Below are 13109 nucleotides of genomic sequence, written 5' to 3'. Positions count from 1 at the left end.
ATGTAAATTGTTTTATGGTGAAAAGTATGAAAGAATGTATCAGATTAGAAGAGCATTTTTAGAGTTACCATGGAAAAAAACCTTCTTTTGAGAGGAAAGGTAATTCATTCATTCCAATAGCAGTTGAACACTGAATTGCATGCGATTAGCTGCATTTGGTTAGGAATTAAGAGGTGAAATGCCTTTTCTATTCATGTGCACTTTTATTGTGTCCAAAGATCTATTCATTACAAAGTTTGGTGGTATGAGGTTCTTAATTTAATAAGATGATGATATTTCTTGTTGCTTCTTGAATTTCCTTAATATGGGGTTAGTATGCCTAATTCTTGAGCAATTGACCCAAATGTAGGTTTTTTTTTGAAAATGGAGGTGTTACACTTCCATTGCAAAAGGATATTCTTGATAAAGTTTCAAGGAGATCTAATGGAGTTCAAAGAAAATTTTCAAGTTGTCGTATTTAGAAAAAAATGAGAAAATGGGAATTTACAAAGAACTACTTAATAAAATTGATGGTATACTTTGTTAATTGTGGAAAAATTTGTTTGGATAGTGTTCTAGCAATTTGGTCAAAACGTGACAAATTAGAAAAAGATGCATTATTGAGTATTCCATGCTTTGTGGTGGTATTATACCACATTTGATTAAGAATGTGATGAGCCTACAGTGTGGGTATTGGAGAAAAGTGTCTTCCAATGAATGCTAAGGCACAAGGGGTTTGTTGAGATAACTTGTTTGAAAGTCATGGTAAATATGAACATGATTAATTAATGTACCAAGCTAATTGATGGCCCTCTCATGCTTCTAGTGCTCACTTGGAAAGACCTAATCATATGCAGAGCATTGATTTGGTAAGATTGGGTATCCTTGTCTATTATAAAGGAGTTTTCTCTTCTGTGTGAGCCATACCTTTAAGCTATGCGATGCAAGTCCCTCGCATGCTCTTTAATATTTGTTGGCAAATTCTCTTTCTCATTAGAATTTTGGCAATTCTTTGTCTTTTCAAGCTTAAAAGAATTTGTTCATCTTTTCTCGTGAAGTCAGAGTTTTTGGCTAGTTCTTAGTCACTCATCGAACATTGACAATCCATGCAAAGCACTTTCAAGTTGGCATGTCTCTGATAAATCTTTAGTTTGCTAAAGTCTTGTTCAAGTTTAATCCTTTGTGTCGACCTTGACATGCATTTTGGACTCATTTGTACTTTTATCTCTTTGAAAATCTCTTTAATTGAGTTCCACTTTTGGTATCACTCCTTGATAGGCCTCTTAGATTCGTAGAGAAGAAAATAAGACTAAATGATTACAGGAGGGATTGTATTCAAATGATTTAAGTTCCACTTCACTTGGTGGGATTTGACAAAGCAAGTTGAAATGTTTTGGATTGCGGTAAATACTGGTTTTGAGGGGACCTGAAACCCCTTACAAAAAACAGAAAAGATATTAAAAGGAGTCCGCTAGGTTTTTCAAGGACTTGGAACCTATGGTATCAACAAAAAGTCCAAACCAGGTTTTAGAAGGACCTAGAACCTAAATAGTGGCAAACATACAATATAAAGCTGGAAAGATAAAAATAGAAGAAACAACCAACAAACATAGCCAAGACCAGAGACCTGGACCAACAACCAGAACCTGCAACAAAAAAATAGGAAATTACTCTAGCTCCTCTGCAACCTTAGTCATGTCTTTGCCAGTAGTAGGGACCTCTTGAAGGAGACCTTCAAAAGTAGAGATATGAGCAACTTTAATGTCCCTCTTTGTGCTTAGCCTAGTCCTGCTTGGTTCACCAGTCATCTGGGTAGGCATAGGGGAAATGATTTTCTCATTGCTCCTCCTACCAATGCTAGCTGCCGACACACATAGATTAGAAGTTATCATGTTGATAAGTAGGAGATAATTTCCAAAGTAAGTCAAATTGTGATATTGCTATCAGGATTTAACTGTGTGATTTTTGAGTCAAACTCATTGACCCATGTTTCATGAGTAGTGATTCAACATGAATCCATCTCTTATGAGAATAAATGGACCACTTAGCACTCATTGGATCTAGGTGATGCTCATAGGGGTGAAGCACTAGGACTTCTCAGGAGGTCACCCATCCTCGTACTACTCCAGCCTGAGCGCGCTTAACTATAGAGTTTCCTCCATGGTTAAACCCAAAGCTTGTAACCCCATTTGCAAAACCTTCACCAAGTGTTGTGCCTTATGAACCATTCATTAGAAAGCCCCTTAAGCTCATCAATTGATAAGTAGGAGATAATTTCCACAGCAAGTCAAATTGTGATATTGCTATTAGGATTTAACTGTGTGATTTTTGAGTCAAACTCATTGACCCACATTTCATGAGTAGTGATTCAACATGAATCCATCTCTCATGAGAATAAATGGAACACTTAGCACTCATTGGATCTAGGTGACGTTCACAGGGGTGGAGCACCGAGACTTCCAAGGAGGTCACCCATCCTAGTACTGCAGCCCGAGCACGCTTAACTACAGAGTTTCCTCCATGGTTAAACCCAAAGCTTGCAACCCCATTTGCAAAACCTTTGCCCCTGTGAGCATCACCTAGATCGAATGAGTGCTAAGTGTTCCATTTATTCTCATGAGAGATGGATTCATGTTGAATCACTACTCATGAAACATGGGTCATTGAGTTTGACACAAAATTCACACAGTTAAAGGCACAACCTAATGAATGGTTCATAGGGCACAACACTTGGTGAAGGTTTTGCAAATAGGTTTGCAAGCTTTGGGTTTAACCATAGAGGAAACTTTGTAGTTAAGCGCACTTAGGCTGGAGTAATACTGAGATGGGTGACCTCTCAGGAAGTCTCGGTGCTTAACCCCTGTGAGCATCGCTTAGATCCAATGAGTGTTTACATTTATTCTCATGAGAGATGGATTCATGTTGAATCACTACTCATGAAATGTGGGTCAATGAGTTTGACTCAAAAATCAAACAGTTAAATCCTGATAGCAATATCAAAATTTGACTTGCTGTGGAAATTATCTCCTACTTATCAATTGATGAGCTTAAGGGGCTTTCTAATGAATGGTTCATAAGGCACAACACTTGGTGAAGGTTTTGCAAATGGGGTTGCAAGCTTTGGGTTTATCCATGGAGGAAACTCTGTAGTTAAGCGCGCTCAGGTTGGAGTAGTATTGGGATGGGTGATCTCCTGGGAAGTCTCGATGCTTCACCCTTGTGAGCATCACCTAGATCCAATGAGTTTTAAGTGTTCCATTTATTCTCATGAGAGATGGATTCATGTTGAATCACTACTCACGAAACATGGGTCAATGAGTTTGACTAAAAAATCACACACTTACACTAGTAAATTTAGCCCTAAATATCGACAAGAAAAGGTTGAAATTGCGACCAGAGTTGGTCGAATAGACAACTAAACCTATCGTCGATCTTTTTTAGTCAGTTTTTCGTCACAGTAATTATGTGTCAAAATTTTGACTCAAAAAAGGTTGACTTATTGATGCGAGTTTTGTCAATTTCTTTAGTCCAGCCTTAACTCTTATTTCCTCACTTGCATCCATTGTTGGTCAAAATTTTGATGTACACCCCATTGATTTTTTCGACGATAAAGTCAAATGTTCGATGGAAAAAAAGACCAACCATCGTCGAAATTACGACCAAGATCCCTTTCAACTGTCATCGAAATTGCGACCAAGACCCCTTAAATTTTCTGCAGTGGTACCATACATGTGATGACAAAGGGAAGACATGTTGGTCGAAATTGAGACCAACGTTTGGTAGAAATTTAGATGAGCTGTGCCAATTATTGGAAAAGCTTTGCTCTCATAGAAGCCTTCTAAATTGCACAAAATTGGATTCTAAAGCATATTTGCTTGGTGTGAGACTTAGGGTATCGTGCACATTTCTACCTCCACACCATTGTTTTGTTCATATCACATGATTTATTTCATACAAAACAATGGGAAGGAGGAAGAAATGTGCACGATATCCTGAGTCTACATCGAGCAATTGTGCTTTAGAATCAAATTTTGTGCAGTTTAAAAGGCTCCTATTAGAGCAAAGCCTTTGCAATAATTGGCACATCCCATCTAAATTTTGGTTCTTGAGACACCATTGCCTGTGAAGAATGCAAGGAAAAATAAAATTAGGAAAGAATTATTTATCAGGAATGAAAGCCTATAACACTAACTAATCTCTGTTTTTTAAATAGATAAACGTGATAAAAAAACTTACAGTCCCAATCATATCATCATAAGAGCGCATATATAACTATAACCCCTTATTTGGTTGCTTGTTGATCAATTCCTTGGCAAGAGCATCCAGGACATAATATTAAAATGCAATCAATCACTAAGCCTATTTCTAGCAATTGAACTGGACTATAGAAACAAAAATTGCCTTAAAATTGACACCTCACCAGTTGTAGTTCATTTGCATCCGTAATGGCTTCACAAAAGTTGAAAGCTTACCATTTGTCAAGAACACAAAAGGCACTTGTAGTTCAGCTGCATCAATACAAGTAAAGTTATTTGAATGTTCAAAAAATGTGAAACTTCCACTTAATAGCTAGAAAAGCCATAATTCCTCAGTATACATCATCTTTGATGGAATGTTCATAAGTGAATGATTTTCTCTAAAAGCTCAAACTTATGCACAAAGAAGCACCATGCTCTTGAAGATATATATACAGGTTACAAGATTAACATATCGAAAGGAGAACATGAGGGCAATAGACTATCATCAACATCGATTGTGGAGTTGCAGATAGGTAAGTGATAAACATAAAAAGGTAGTACAAGGCACCATTTTCCATGTTCTAATATGATGAACTACCTTGGAGCTAGTTCTAAACCTTGATTGCTTAATGTTGGATTTGATCCAATGGTACTATTATCTGGAGGAGGTCCCACACTCCACTTTCCTGCTGATTCTGAAGGTTCAATGACATAAACTCCTCCATCAATCATTCCAAGAGCAAACTGATTTGAGTCAGATGGATGTGATGCAATTACTAGAGGATAGACATTGCATGAATAATTAAAGGATGCATTTTGAGTTAAATCATAAAATACGAGAAGGCTATCGTATGAATATACCACACTTGAAATGGGAGTAGATAGAGAATCATGAGGTGTCCACTGCAGTACAAAAAAAAGTGATATCAGTTTACACTCATATAGAGAAGGTAGCTTATATCATTATCACTTACTAAATTTGAATTCTAAATTGCTAACAAAGACTTACATAATGTAAATGGTCAAACTTAGAAGCATCATAAATAGCAAGCTGGCTCTCGTGAACAACCAACAAGTGAATTTGATCATTATGGAACTGTACTCTTGTATCCCTAACTGGTGGTGATGATCTTCCTGTCTGCACTTGTAAAAATTTTGACTTTCGCTTCTCCCATCTATCAATGCTCTAGAAATAGAGTTGCCAAAACATTGGCCAAAGATTTAGTACTTTGAATATATAAACATGTGAATGTACAAAATGAGATGGCAATGGATATAAAAAATGAAGACAAACCTGGGCTTTGGCCCCAGAGGATACCAATACATTCAAAGTGTGTGAAAATGTTAAGCCTGTAATTTTCTTTTGGTTTCCTTTAAGCTTCATTTTTACCTGGTTAGTTTAAACAAGTTTTGAAAAGACACAAGTTAGAATGTCGTCATATTGAACGACCCCAAATACTCTTCCTATAAAATAAACACCAAAACAAAACGAATAGAATGAGGACAGTTCACTTTGACCGTGTCTAACATTTTTGCATCGACTTTGCAATTCATATTTTAGAATCTATAATCTAGACAGTGAATTAGTGAAAAAGAGAACTGCCATGATGTATCATTTAGTATAGTGAGCTTGAAAAGAAACAAACAATCATGCTAGATCATAAATATAATTTCAGAGATACCTATAATCAAGTCTACAAGCTTTCCAATTTAAGATACAAATTAAGACTTTTTCATATGAGTGTGGTCAGGTTTATAATGGATTGGACAAGATAATGAGCTAGAAAAGAGAAAAGTTACGATGATAGATAAAGCTATGATTTCTAATTCCGAGTTTACAAAAATACACAATCAACTCAAAAAATGAAAATTCAGAGCAAATAAAGATTCTGTTTATAAGTAGTTTACTTAGTGTACACTATTTTTCTCATAATTTAATGAATTTCAAAGATTTTGATATGACTTCATAATTCTCTTTTGCATCAATATTTATGAGTTATTAACAAGACATTATGGAAATGGCGCATACTCCATTATCTATCATGATCAAGATAGGAAGTTAGAGAACACGAAAGTTGTGATGGTAGATCATAGAACATGATCTAAAATATTGATAGGAAAAAATGATAAAAATAATTGAATCTGAAAACAAATTAGGTAGCCTTACTTTCTTGGTCTATAATAAAGTTTTTCAAAGAGTTCAAACACCCATCAATATAATGAATTAAAAAAAAAAAAAAATCCTGATGATGGATTGTAAGAACATGGATCATACTCTATAATGCATTATTGAAACATTGATCTAGAAAAGACAAGGTGATAATGGATCATAGAAAATGTTGACACAGATAAAATATATGCAAACAATTTCAAGAGCATTCAAATTCGAAATAAATTCGGCAGTCATACTCTATAGATCTACATTAAAGACCTTAAATATTTGAATTATTATCTATATTGAAGATACTAAGCTAGATAAGAAAAGTTTGATACATAGATCACAGAATTTTGACAACATACTATGTGATGCATCAAAATAATAAATCACAAAGGAAGAAAGCTATATTGATAGTTTGCAAGAACAAAATCTATAAACCTCCCAAAAATAACTCAATAATGTACAACTTCGTTCATCCAAAATTTAAATCAAACCAGTATTTTGTAGAGGTGCAAATTGATTGGTTGTGAAATAGAGAAACTATTCTACTAGCTTTGCCAAACTAGTTTTTTCAACTTATTTTCAAGTTCTTCCAAACAACTCTCCAAACACATTAGGGTTTTAGATACCCTTTAAAAAGTTATACAACATATATCAAATTTAACAACATTTATTTTGAACCAATACCTTAGACCAAACCCTGCTACCCCTTTCAAGAGTTCCAATTAGACCACTTTTACAAAGAAAGTGTCCTTTCATCTTGCAACCAAGTTCTTAAATTTTGCACAATGTCTCAATTTATTGCCAAACCACATATTCTTGCACTGGTTTACTTAGGCATACTCATTTTATGCATTAACTCCCAAACCCTCACTATTAAGCCTCAAACTAGGGCATCATCAAACTAAGCATCCACTTACCTTCAAACCCACCTTAAGGACCCCTCACCATGTCCTTAACATAATTTTTTTATTATCATAAAACAATACCTCTGTATGGACAACTTGACCAATCCAATAGTTGCTCACACATTCCATTTACCTTTCTTGAATATTTTCTCTACTCCCTTGGTGATCATCACTCAAACCCTATTCTTTCTGCACCATGTGAGTATGGTTATATTACATTGATTATAGGCCTATTACACAATGGATAGTGGTGACATATAGTGGGATGACCATTATTCCATTCAAAACTTAAAAATGAGGTTGCCCTTCCTATGGTTCCTTAAATCAATCAACACATTACATTGAAAAGGATTGAAAAATGAACTTAAATCAATGCAAAGGGATGTAATAACATTGTTTAATTGAAAACAATAGAATCCTTAAGAATTTACAAATAGTTAAACAATACACCATGAATAATCAGTAAAAACATTCATTTTATTCAAAGTCGGGATATAATCTGTTAAGGGCAATCTTGAAGTCATTAAATGGTTTCTTTCTCCCAATCCTCTACTATTCATTTTTTTTAGTTTATGAGACCTTGTAGAGTTTAGAAAATTGACTATAACTACCCATCACATTAACAAATGATTAAAACTTCAATTAGACCAACTAGATGCTGATATTCAAATTCAAACTTGACAATTTCTCTCCAAACACAAACTTTATTTAATGACTTCCAAAGCAACAAAAAGCCTTGTTATTTACCAATTTGACTAAAGGCACCCTATCAAGGACTCATAGACCCAAACAAACACACATTTTTATCATTTGGTCAAAATTGACCATTATTACATATTTTAGGACATTAGGTCCTCTAACTCAATTATAAAACTAATTACATCTTTAGGCCATTTAAGGCCTATTTACATCATTTTAGTCCCTTGGACCTTGGAACACACATTCCTTGCCATTTTGCCTTCTTAGGTCTCTAAGGATCATTAGGTTCTTCTATACCATCCAGGAATATGGCTTGTCCTATGACTTCTATTGCTAATGATGATTTAAGCAAGTGTGACAAAACTAATCAACTTGTTAACTAATAAAATCACAATCTTTGTTGTAAGCACCCATAACAATGACCTTTCATCTACAACTAACAAGCATGTTACTAGCAACCAATGAGAGAAATACACTTATTCCACATTAGGGACTGATAAGGAAATCGTGCTTGATTTTTTAGCATCTTGGAAGTCTATAATAGAAAAAATAATCATTTCTTTAATCAAAGTGACCTAAGGTTTGTTGAGAAAAATGTGTCTTAACCTTGTGACTTTTCTAGATAATTCTAAAAATGTATCGTCACATATTGGTGACTAATTGAGATTTAAGGGTAGCTCTTTGAAGAACTATAAAACAATGGTGATTTATTGCACATAATCCTGGGTTAAAGCTGGTAACAACATCTATGAACTATCTTCAATATAATTTTGAAAAAGTACATTTTTATTTGACAAAAGCAAAATTTTATTCCAAGGCACTATTGAGATCTCTCCTTCTGCAGTGAGGGGTCTGTTACAACTTGTGGTCTAAATTTTGGCTTAAGGTAATTTGTGAGTAGCTTTGCATACATTTCATAATGGGCTATTCGAAATCCCCATTTATACTTCACTTGTCTGTAGAGGTTAAGATCCATGTTCGAAATAAGCAATCCATCTTCATAGCAGGAATTAAATGGAGTATAGGAAGCATCCGGTGCTGAAAACACATCTAACATTTATCCATTCAAGCACTCTTACAACTAATGAGACACAATATCAAAATAGGAAAAGTTGAGCAAATTATTTCATTGATCTAACCTATTGGACTCCAAGACAAGAGAGAATTAAAAGTAAATGTAACAAGCCAACCACCAAACCAAGCAACAAAAGACACCAAGTTGCCAACATTGCCTTTCATATTTATAGGAAATATTTGCATCAAACCAAACACAGATAAATCTACAGATTATGAAATTCATATAAATTGATTATCAATATAAATAGACCATTTATTATTGATATAATTGCTTTTAATATTTGGAAGGTTGGGTTCAATTTTGACTAATGTGACCTAAAGACTAAAGTTCAATTACCAAAATTTTGTTACAAAATTGTCTTTTCAGTCTATATTAGTGGTGTAAAACTTTTGGAGAACACTTGCAAGCTCCAAAACTAATTGGTTTACTAAATTGATTTATCTATTTTGTAGTTAAGGATTTGTTTTAAATTAATGTGGCCTAGGGATTAAGTTATAACCCATGTTTCAAAGCTTAGCTATTGATAGAGAGATTCTATAGTGGCAGGGTACATGCATTTATAGCCAAGGTTAGGCATTCCTAATGATCCAAGGATTACACCAAGGTGTTGAGAATGATTGAAGTGGGATATAAACATTAAATGCCTTAGAGAATGAAGAGTTTGAATGAAAGAATGATTTAGAAGAAAAGCTCTCTAGATATTTTCAAGGTGGGTGAGGATGAGGGTATACAAAGGAACTAATCTATAAGACATTGGGTCTTCTCATTAAAGAAAAGTCTCTTTATAATGATCATGAGGTCCATTCTTCTCAAGAATAATGTCTAGCCTCTGGTAATCAAAAGAGTTGGGTACTAAACTCAAAAGAAATGATAAGGTAGGAAGTTTTGATTCATTAGTGTTTACTGCTAGATTGACTTCATCTTTGCATTTTCTTCTAAACCTAGTCAATTCACTTTTCTAATGAGAACTAACCTTAGATATTATGACCCATGGAATTTCGCCAACCCCTAATGAAAATATTGCAATATAGGCCTATACAACATAAATACAAGAAGATATTATAAACAATAATTTTTATTAGAAATGGATACTGAATTATTGAGATCTGAATAAAATATTGTCTAGTTAATGATGTAATACTCACCAATAGACCAATTAGAGCTAGCCTACTCCCAATCAACTATAAAACAGATTGTGTAGAGTGTTACTGTAGAACAAGGTAGACAGAAATAATTCAAAATAAACATCATAATTTTGATGCTCTAACTAATTGTCACTTTTTGTAATTTATGTACTTGGTAATTATGTTGAAAAATTGGCTGCCAACTTGTGGACTAAAGTAACATTAGAACTTAATTATCAAATAGAAAATATATGCTTGTCAACAATAGTTCCATTTTTAAACACATTGACACAACAATGGCATTCCCTTTATAGTCTTAGATGATTTAACAAGAGAAATGGCTACTTTCTTTTGCATGAGCATTAGGTAAATGAAATTAAATCCCATTAAATTGAGTTAGTAGACATAAAGTGTTATAATGACAGGAAAGTGTAATTACTAGTATGTAGAATGACAATCCAACAATAAGGCAACTGATACGAGCATTCCTCTTGCAGCAATCTGAAGAAAGTTTTCTTTGTTATTGTCCAAATTAATACACAGTAAATGTCCTTATAATAGTCTATATTTAGGACCTAACTCATACCATTAGAAGTGGTCTCCTACCAGATTTGTCCATCAACTATGCACCTACTGCTGTCTTTGGCACCTACCAAACACCACTTTCTAATTAATAAGTAAGACAAACATGTTTGATCATTGAGAGAAACTAAATAAGATATTCTTATTTGGAATTGACCATTGTTGGCACCTGAACTATAACAATTGCAACTGATATTGTCTGACCCAAAGAATAGCCTACAAAAAAGTCCAAAAGTTTTTTGACCTCTTATGAATTCCTTCTACCTGTAGTTTCAACTTGATATTACTTTTTATGATCTTGTTGTTTCTTTATAGGTTTGAACCCTATCCCACTTTATCTAATTAGAACAATTATATTACATCTAAAACATAAAAGAACACATTTATATCATCAAAAATGAAAGAGAAACATCTAATATCCTAATCTAGCTTCTCACCGGCAGCCTCAAAGATTGCACTGGTGTAAAATATAACACCATTGATTCCACCAATTTGTTGGCATATCACTAGGCCAACACCAACCTGATATAGAAAATACAATTGTTAAGTTGTAAAGGATGACTAGATAAATAATTAAGATTCAACAAATAAAATTTCATCAAGTATAGTCCATATTATGAAGTTGTAAATGATCAATGGATTATTGGAAGGAACTGTGGATGAGTAGATAAATTATGGAGAACCAATAAATAGTTGAGTATATTGCTTACAATGACAACATGAGCATAGTTTCTGTGAAACAAATCAAGTATTTTGGTCTTGGGAAGTTTTTCCAACTCCTCTATATATTCTTGTATAATATATTCAATAGATTGATAACCTAATATCATTAGCAATCAACTATTTTTTTTAACGTCTTCATTGGAATTGATTAGCTCCAAAGTTTTACACAAATTTTAGCTTAAATTGAAATTGGAAGTTGACCTAGTTGATACCAGTGAATGAAATATATATATATTTCTAGAATAGACAAAGATACGCACCAGGATTTTAGTTGCTTCATATGACACATCATATTGGCTTCCCCTAAGAGCTTGTAATGCTTCTTTAAAATCTTTATCACGACTAGCCTTTGCCTAGAATGCATTGACAACAAATGTATTAGAAAGAGCAGCACATTTTGAACATGTAGGGATTTTTAAATCAGATATTGTACAGTTCTTAGATGGTCATTTTAAAACATCTCACATTAATATGAAAGTTGAGCATGGAAAATAAGACAATTTTGACTATTTAATACTTTTAGCTTAGAAAACAAGTAATAAATTATGTTCTTATAGTAAAAGAATACTTTGACTAAAGAAAAAAACTACACAATATTAAAACATGACATCGTGCTTTAAAAACTAAAAAGGTACCTGTAACGAAGAACTTCATTTGGACTTTTCTAATTCCCCCCTGCCCAACATCACTCTAAATTCCCCATTAACATTTAATAACATTCATTCATTCATCCATTTTTGAAATATAACATTCAATCATTATAATCACATGATAAAATTCATTAACACACAACATTCATGAATAATTCATTAACACAAAATTCATTAACATGCAACATTCAAGAGTAATTCATTCATGAATAATTCATTAACACAATATTCATTAACACCCAACATTCATGAATAAGTCATTAACACATAAAATTCATTAACATACAACAATCATTTCTTTTTGGTTTTCTTGCTATTTTTTTTTTTCATGAAATTTCTAAGAGGAATATCAATGTCCTCATCATCCCCCTCCTCTATTGGTTCTAATGCATGTCTCCTCCTCATTCGTTGAGGAACATTATGAGGCCGTTGCACCAAAGGGGGGTCTGTTGCAATAACAATTACTTCATGAGTTAAATTCACACCATTTTATATTAGTGAGTTACGAGTTTTTATTTAAGTAAAATAGCTATAAATCAAAAAATTAATTTAAAAGAACAAAACATAGATTTTCTTTACCTGAAAGTGCGACATGAGCTACCTGTTGATCAGTCTGAACATCCTCCAACACTCGTTCATCAGCACGACATGATTCTATATCCTCTAAAGTATACACAAAAAGGTTACACCAAGTTCAATGAAAGATGTTAAATTGTATTAATAATTAAATAATTAGTTTTAAATAGCAAATGAGCACCTCCATGGACAGTATGAGGCACATCAGGGGCTTCATGATGCGACGTATGATCTGTGTCACGATTAATAGGTTGCATTGCAATGTCATGCACATTATTATCAAACAGATTGTTGCTCAAGTATTCAATTTTTAATATATTTTTTGGCATATTTACCTGTGCACATGATGTAGGAGATTGTTTGGTTGGGGCAATGGAAGCTTTCCATAGGCATT

The sequence above is a fragment of the Cupressus sempervirens genome, chromosome 4 (assembly GCF_028749045.1).
Source record: "Cupressus sempervirens isolate cs-2001-9-10 chromosome 4, ASM2874904v1, whole genome shotgun sequence".
NCBI classification, from domain to species: Eukaryota; Viridiplantae; Streptophyta; class Pinopsida; order Cupressales; family Cupressaceae; genus Cupressus; species Cupressus sempervirens.
This window is presented reverse-complemented; position numbering follows the sequence as displayed.